This window comes from Martes martes (assembly GCF_963455335.1).
Source record: "Martes martes genome assembly, chromosome: 5".
NCBI lineage: Eukaryota > Metazoa > Chordata > Mammalia > Carnivora > Mustelidae > Martes > Martes martes.
The window spans coordinates 138,048,013-138,057,567 of record NC_137892.1 but is presented as its reverse complement, the minus strand read 5'-3'; positions in this window follow the sequence as shown (position 1 = coordinate 138,057,567).

Genomic DNA, 9,555 nt, shown 5'->3' with positions numbered 1-9,555 from the left:
TGGGTTTATGTGCAACTAATGAATCATTGGACACTACACTAAAAACTAATGATGTACTAGATGCAGGCTAATTGAACATAATAATTAAAAATTAATTAATTAATTAATTAATTAAAAGAATCTATTTGTGTTTCTTTGAAAATTAGAAACCTTTTCGCCTACACCATGTCTTATGAATAAATGTGTAGAATCCTGTATCATAAGTTCTCAATATGTTTTTGAGCCATAATCTTGGGGATCAACTTCTGATGTAATCAGTGGTTTTGGTAGTGAGGGGGCTCTAAAAAGTGGCACAGGACAAAGACAACCTATTAGGGTACAAGAAGTTCTCTGTTACCAGATAATTTGATGGACAAAATAACTGGCTGAGAGGTTACTGAGCTTCACACTCAGAAGTTTTGGCACGTTCTTCAGACGCTGTCAACATAAACTTTGTGAAAGTGTGAGTACACCTTTTGGGGAAAAAGAGGAAGAACCAATGTGTATTGATTGGAGTGTTTCTATAATGGCATGTGGCCTACCAGGGACTCGAAAGGCTAGGAACAACAGTGGCAACAAGAACCCCAAATGTATTCCCAGAGTCCACAAACTGTCTTTGATTGTGACTGGACAACATTGGTCTGTGCCAAATATGGTAAATTCCAAGTAACCTAATGAAAATATTGCTTCTGGTGCAAGAATCAGGACTGGAATAGAAAGGAAGAAGAAAACATGGCAGCTGTAGCCATTTGGGAAGCAGAGCCTGATTTCCCAAGAACTCCAGCTGGCTGCTCCATTCCTGTCCTCTAAAGATTACCTTTAGCTACAAGATGCCCTTTCTCATGCTGGTGGGGTTGCCCAGTGGAAACCTAAATATACATAAATAGAAAGAGAAAAGAAGATCCAGGCACTCCTCACCCAAGAGGTCATTTTGAGGAAGCCAGTCCACGATTGCCACATTTTGCTGCCAATTTGACATCTTTAGGCCAACGAGAAGGATTACACTTCCATGTCACCCCTTTACAGATGAGTAAAGGCACTGTTCATCTCCCTGAGAACTTCCTGGGACTGATAGATGCTCACAATGGAGCCCAGGGCCACAAGAACAAAACCAGTCTCCATACCCGGCAATGAAATTCTCACACTCCTAGAGAGAGGTAAGAAAGGAAAGGAGGTTAACACAGTTGCTCGTGAAAGCCTGGATGCTTTGAAATGAAAGTCAGCTATTTACTGATTACACCTTCCTGTCAGTGCCTAGAGCTCACTAGGTTCTCCCAGCCCCTAGACAACTCAGTGTCCTCTGCACTCTGCTCATATCCATGGTCTGGTGGACTTGAAGTCATTTCTCTAAGATCTCAGGACACATCCTACCATATAAACACTTTCAATAATCACAAATGAATGTGAAGACAGCTGTAGGTGTCCAGCCACTACCACAATAGTCCAAGTTGCCCTTGAGGCCCTCAAAGCATACTGTAGCACCAACATCTAGATCCAGGATTTGTGTGTATAACAATGTTTTATAGCAAAGGAAAGTGGAGGTGGTGGGAATCTCTTCCTTCATTGAAAATATGGTCCCGGGGTTATCCTCATCCCTCATTCTAGGTGTGGGGATGTATGGTCATTTAGGAGCGTTCAATGCCAGACCAGAGGTGCTAGTCCTGGGAGAATGCCAGTTGCTATCCTGTCCCAGTAGGGGGCAGCATGCCTTCTGGAGGCTGAGGTGGATGCTGGGGAAATGTTTCTATTATTGTCTCCTTCATATGCTTATTAGCTATCTGTCTGTCCTCTTTGTTGAGGGGTCTGGGAAGGTTTAATCATTTTAAAATTTTTGATTGGGTTTTTTTATTGTTATTATTGAGTTTTAAGAGTTTTTTGTATAGTTTGTATGTATGGTTATGTATTTCTTATAATAGTCTTTATCAGATATTTCTTATACAAACATTTACTTTTGGTTTGAGTTTCCTACTTTTATTCCCTTAAGACTGTCTTTCTCAGAACAGGAATTTTAATTTCAGTTTAGCCCATTTACCAACTCTATCCTAGAACATGTCATAGGTTTTGTATCTAAAAGGTATTACCAAACCCTATCTTTCATTCAGTTTTCTCAATTCTTTAAAACACTTTTCTTTTTTCCTTTGTGTTTTTAGCAGTTTCCAGATCCCAGCCTCTACCCCATTGTTCCACTCAGGCTTTACATGACTCCATACAGCACAATACTATAAAAATTACTACTCCAAAGAACCACTTGGAAACAGTTTCATTACCCTTTTACAATTATAATGATCAGTGTAAATACATTACTTAAAATTAGAAAAGGCAGAATATGATGTCAGGATAAGAAGGTGAAGGCTCTCATTTCCTCACAGGAACATTTAAAACAAGAAGAACTAAAGACTGACTCTCATAACTTTATAGGCCTTGGGGAAACAGTATATACAGAAACCACATATGCCCACAGAGGAACAAAAAACACACGCAAAATGCTGGAACTTTCTATGGCATTCTTACTCTCCCTTGCCCTACACTCTTCCTGGAGAGACATGTCACAGTCTAGAGACAGCAGTGCTGGCATTGCCTTCCCCAGCAGCAGCAGAACAGAAAAAATTTGCAACATTACATCCACTCTATGGGCTCCCAAGTGGCAAGTTTCTGTCTCACCAGACTTGGAGCTTTCACTGGGAATGGCAATATAGTCCAGATATCAGGCTGGCAGGACTCTTGCAAGGTAATAGGGGCACCATGACATATAAAACATGCACAATTCCACAGAACTTAGAGCCTTGGGGCAAGAGAGATGGGCAAAAAATAAAATAGAACACCTAAAGCCCTGAACAGAATCTGGGTGAGAGTGTCTGGGAACATAAGACATTAAAATTAGTCAAGTTTGCACGAAGAATCAGCGTTGAATAAATAAATAGATTAATTAATTAATTAAATGCATATAAATAAATAAATGCAAATAAATGTCCTAGACAGGACAAATTCCCAAAAATACCTGAGAGACTTTAATCCTTTGTCCCTGGCTCTTCCAAAAACTCATAGCATGCCCACTAATTAGTAAAGTTCTTCCATGGCAGTCTGCAAACACTCACTAAGGTGACTGTTCTTCCAAATGCCCAATTTTCTACAAAAGATCACCAAAAAAAGACAGAAACAAGTCATCCAAAGGACGTAAATAAATCTCAGAAACCCCCCTTGAGGACACACAGAAATTGGATTTACTAACCAAAGACTTACAAAGTTGACTAAATATGTTCAAAAAAACTAAAGAAAAATGTGGACAAAGATCTAAAGAAAATCAGGAAGACAATATATGAATAAAACTGATAATATCAAGAAGAGTAGAATTTTTTTAAAAAAGAGCAAAGGAAATCTGGAGCTGAAAAATACAATAATTAAATTGAAAAATTAAGTAGGGTATTTCAATAGCAGGCCTAAACAAACCAAAGAAAGATGTACTCAGCTTGAAGACAGAGCATTTAAAGCATCAAATATAAGAAGCAAAATGGAGAAAGTATCAAGAAAAGGGAATGGAGTCTAGGGAGTTATAGGACCCCATTATATGGATTAATGTATATGTTATGAAGATCACAAGATAAGAGAGAGAGAAAGAAGCACAACAATTGCTTAAGGAAATAATGGCATACAAGATAACATTACATGTAGATATTATATGTAACACCATATTATATGTAACAATTCCACACACAATAAAAAAACCTGTCAGAACTGATAAACAGTAATGAAAAGTACCAAAAACACCAAAAAAAAAAAAAATTAGCTCACAAATATCAATTGCAATACTGTATATTAATAATGAACATTTAAAGAAGGAAATGAGTAAAACAATTCTATTTATAAGGTACTCCAAAAATAAAATACTTAGGAATAAACTCAACCAAAGAAATGAAAGATTTTACATTGGAAACTATAAGATATTGTCAAAAGAAACTAAAAAGACATAAATAAACGGAAAGAAGTCCAGGCTTCATGAGTTTGAAGACTTAATGCTTTATAAAGATGTCAATACAAACCAAAGTGATCTACAGATACATGCAATCTTTATCAATAGCGAACAATATTTTGTTACGGAAATAGAAAACTTATCCTAAAATTCATTTGGAATTTCAAAAGAACCTGAGTACCCAAAACATCTTGGAAAAAAAGGAAAAGTTGGATGTCTCACTTTTCCAGATTTCCAAACTTACTAAAAAATAACAATAACCCAATAATCAAAATAATGTGTGACTGGTATAAAGATAGATAGATACATCAATAAATTAAAAAGCTATCCCAGAAATACACCCTTATATATTTGGTCAAAAAACTTATGACAAATGTGCCAAGACCACTGATGAAGTAAAAGACAGTATTATCAACAAATGGTGTTGAACAATTGGATAAAACCATAACTCAAAATGGGCAAAGACTTGGATATTTCTCCAAGAAGACATATAAAAAGCCAATAAGCTTATGAAATGGTGAACATCACTAATCAGGGAAATTCTAATCTAATCACAGTGAGACCATACTTCCCACCCATTAAGAGGGCTAAAAACAAAATTATAACACACACACACAAAAACAGAAAATGACAAGTATTTATGAAGATATGGAAAAGTTGGAACTCTTATGCATTGTTGATAGAAATGTAAATTGGGACAGTCACTCTAAAGGACTATATAGCAGTTCCTCAAAAAATTAAATATGTAATTGTCATACAACCCAGAAATTCCATTTCTCAGTGTATTCCCAAAAGAATTAAAAGCAGGGACTCAAACAAGTATTTTCCATTACTGTTAATGAACATAGCAGCATTATTCACAATAGCCAATATTGAAAGTAACCCAAGTGCCTTGGATAGATGAATAGATAAACAAATGTGGTATATATATACAATGAAATATTACTCAACCTAAAAAGGAAAGAAATTTGGACACATGCTACAACATGATTGAATCTTGAAGACATTATGCAAAGTGAAATAAGCCATCACAGAAGAATAAATATTGTATGATTCCACCTATATAAGGTAACTAGAGTAGTCAAATTCATATGACAAAAGAACAGTGGTTGCCAGGGTCTGGAGGCAGAGAGGAAATTAAGAGTCATGGTTGAGTGGGTATGAAGTTTCAGTTTGGAAAGAAGGAAATGTTCTGGAGATGCAGTGTTGGTTGCCAACAGTATGGAAGTTTTTAACGACCCTGAACTGTACTCTTCACTGTAGTTAAAGTGAAAAATTTTATACTATGTATATTTGGTCACAGTAAAAAGAAAAAAAAATGGTAAAGGAGAGAAGAAAAATTACACAAGTATTTATTGTCTCATAGATTACACACTCTAACTTCCATTATTCTCCACCTTAATAACTCCTGTCTCAGTTCCAAGACCTGACTCACCATCATGTCAGCTAAGATCTGTGTTTTGTCCTAGTCTTATTTGTATAACTGAATCTTCCACTACTCTAGTGTGGCCAGTGTCACCGAAGGAACCCAGCCTCATGGCCATCTCACTTATACCTCTGTACATCAGACCCCCTATTCTCTCAACCTGCTGTTTCTTCCTCCCCAGTTCCATTTCTTTGAAAATGCCACCATGAACCAAAGTCCATTTTGCCCATGAATCATTCCCCAGCTTTTTCTGTTCACTCAATACAAGGCCAGCAGAGGAAGGGTGGAGAACTTGGTGCCTAGAAAGCCCAGTCCAGATCTAGGTTTTGGTGTTCTGAGCAGAATGGTACTGGAAAAGATTATATATATACACATATATATATATGTGTGTGTATATATATGTATGTATACATACATACATATGTATGTATGTGTATATATATATTGTATACACACACACACACACACACACACATATATGTATATATATATACACACACATATATATATCACCTGAACATCTGTCCTCTCATTTATGAAATTGGAGACCATCACAGTTCCCTCAAGGTGGCATGACGTACAATCTATGAAGTAAATTCCATATAATAGCAACCCAGTACCTACAGGCAACAGGCAGCCACTAATCTCAGCTCTACTTCATTTTGATAACTTCTAGAGCAGTGGTTTTGAGTTCAGGCTCTGCATTGAGACCACCTGAGTAGCATTTAAAACTTATAATACCTAGCCCCAATCCCAGACCAATCAAATCAGAAAATTTAGACTGAGTCAGGAATGGGGCCTCTACAGGAAGGAGCCATTGGAGATGATACCTGCAGGTCTTGCTGTCAGTCGCACCCAGTTCTGCCTTGTTACTATGTCTCTTTTGTTTTTTAAGATTTTATGTATTTATTTGAGAGAGACAGAGAGTGAGAGAGAGAGATCATGAGGAGGGGGAAGGGTAGAGGGAGAAGTAGACTCCCCACTGAGCAGGAAGCCTGATGCAGACTTCATCCCAAAGCCCTAAGATCATGACCTGAACTGAAGGCAAATGCTCAACCAACTGAGCCACCCAGTGGCCTCTCTCTCTCTCTCTCTTTTTAAAATATATTTCATCATGGATAGCCAATGTCCTTAAAAATCCTTTCATGTGGTAGCCTCTCACTTCATAATAATTATGCATGTGATCATAAAAAATGAAAATCAAAATATCGACATATTGAAGCATTTTTACCAGCAAGGGTAGGACCAGGGTAAGGAATAGGAAGAGCTTAAGGCTGTTCCTCAAGGAGGTTCACAATAACAGGGTCACATAGGACCTAACAACACTTCCATTACCCTTACAGGAAGGGCTTCCTTAAAAGTAGGTCCTGGAGTCAGCAAGATGGCAGAGTAGGAATCCCTGGACATTCTTTCCCTCTGAAAACACAACAATTTGCCAAAATTTCATGGTCAAATTCCCCTTGTAAAAAATCCAGAAACTCAATGAAAGGGCACTGCACCCAAGGCAAATGTTAACCAAATTCATCAGATCTGACAGATAGTTTTGAAAATACCCTCTCATCAGAATTCCAGCATGTGGATAGCCACGTGAACAAGAATAGAGTTGGACCTCTATATCATATAAAATTTCAAAATCAATGAAAGAATTAAAAATAAGACCTGAACTACAAAGCTCTTAGAAGAAAACATAGGAGGAAAATATCATGGTTTTGGTCTTGGCAATGATTTCAGTGATACAAGACAATGGACAGGCAACAAAACCAAAAATAAACAAGTGGGACTATATCAAACCAAAAAGCTCTAATAGACTAAAAAGACAACTTAGAGAATACAACCTAGAGAATAATACATTAATTATTATTATTATGCATTAATACATTAGTACAACCTAGAGAAAGTATTTAAAACAATATACCTGATAATAGGTTAATCTCCAAAATATACAGAGAGGCCTACAACTCAATACCAAAAATAAAAAAAAGAAAAATTCGTATAACCCAATTAAAAAGTGGGCTAAGTACTTAAATGACGTTTATCCAAAGATAAAATACAAACAGCCAACAGATACATGAAAAAAAAGCTCAAAAAGCACTAGTCATCTGGGAAACACAAATCAAAACCACAATGAGGTATCTCTTCATATCTGTCAGTACAGCTATCACCAAAAAGCAGAAAGACAAGTGTTGAAGACATGAAGAAATTGCAACATTATAAACTAGTAGTTGGAAACACAAAGTGGTGTAGCCACTATGGCAAACAGTGTAGTGATTCCTCAAAAAATTACAAATACAACCACCTAATGATTCATCAATCTGATTTCTGTGTATATAGCCAAGAAAAAAATCAGGATCTCAAAAATATTTCTGCGCTCCCATATTAATTAAAGCAGGATTCATAATAGTTGAGATGTGGATACAATCAAAATATCCATCAAAAGATGAATAGGTAAAAAAATTATCATGTATAGATACACACACACACACAGGAATATTTACCCTTTAAAAGAAAGAAATTTTGTGCAACACCTGGGTGGCTCAGCTGGTTAAGTGTCTGCCTTCAGCTCAGGTCATGATCCCAGGGTCTTGAGACTGAGCCCCTTTGCCTCTCCCCCCAATTCATGTGCTCAATCTTCTCTCTCTCTGTCAAATAAATAATAAAAAATCTTAAAAGAAAAGAAGGAAATTTTACAATATATGAAAACATGGATGAATTTTGATGATATTATGCTAAGTGACATAAACAAATATTACATGATTGTAATTATACGAAGTATCTAGAACAAATTCATAGAGAGAAATTCAAAGAGAGAAATTCAAATTCAAAGAGAGAAAAACCACATGGTCCTCTCAAATTGATGCAGAAAAAGCATTTGACAAGATACAGCATCCATTCCTGATTAAAATGATTCAAAGTATAGGGATAGAGGGAACATTCCTCAACTTCAAAAAATCTAACTATGAAAAACCCACAGTGAATATCATCCTCAATGGGGAAAGCTGACAGCCTTCCCTTTAAGATGAGGAACACAAGGACACCCACTCTTGCCACTCTTGTTCAACATAGTATTAGAAGTCCTAGCAATAGCAATCAGACAACAAAGAGAAATAAAAGGTATTCAGATTGGCAATGAAGAAATCAAACTCTCTCTCTTCACAGATGACATGATACTTTATATGGAAAACCCAAAAGACTCCACCCCCAAACTACTAGAACTTGTACAGCAATTCAGTAATGTGGCAGGATAAAAAATCAATGTACAGAAATCAGTTGCTTTCTTATATGCTAACAATTAAAATACAAAAAGAGAATTTAGAGAATCAATTCCATTTACTATAGCACCAAGAACCATAAGATACTTGAGAATAAACCTAACCAAAGAGGTAAAGGATGTATACTCAAGGAACTATAGAACACTCATGAGGAAATTGAAGAAGAGACAAAAAGATGGAAGACCATTCCATGCTCATGGATCAGAAGAATAAACATTGTTAAAATGTCTATACTGCCTAAAACAATCTATACTTTCAATGCCATTCTGATCAAAATTCCACCAGCATTTTTCAAAGAGCTGGAGCAAACAATCCTAAAATTTGTATGGAATCAGAAGAGACCCCAATTGCTAAGGAAATGTTGAAAAAGAAAAACAAAACTGGGGGCATCACATTGCCTGATTTCAAGCTATACTACAAAGCTGTGATCACCAAGACAGCATTGTACTGGCACAAAAACAGACACATAGACCAGTGGAACAGAGTAGAGAGCCCAGATATGGACCCTCAACTCTATGGTCAAATAATCTTTGACAAAGCAGGAAAACAAAATACAGTGGGGAAAAAAGTGTTCAATAAATGGTGTTAGGAAAATTGGACAGCTATATGTAGAAGAATGAAACTTGACCATTCTCTTACACCATACACAAAGATAGACTCGAAATGGATAAAAGACTTCAACATGAGGCAGGAGTCCATCAGTATCCTAGAGGAGAATATAGGCAGTAACCTCCTCGACATCGGCCACAACAAATTCTTTCAAGATATGTGTCCAAAGGCAAAGAAAAAAAAAGCGAAAATGAACTTTTGGGACTTCATCAAGAGCTAAAGCTTCTGCACAGCAAAGGAAACAGTCAACAAAACAAAGAGGCAACACACAAAATGGGAGAAGATATTTGCAAATGACGGTACAG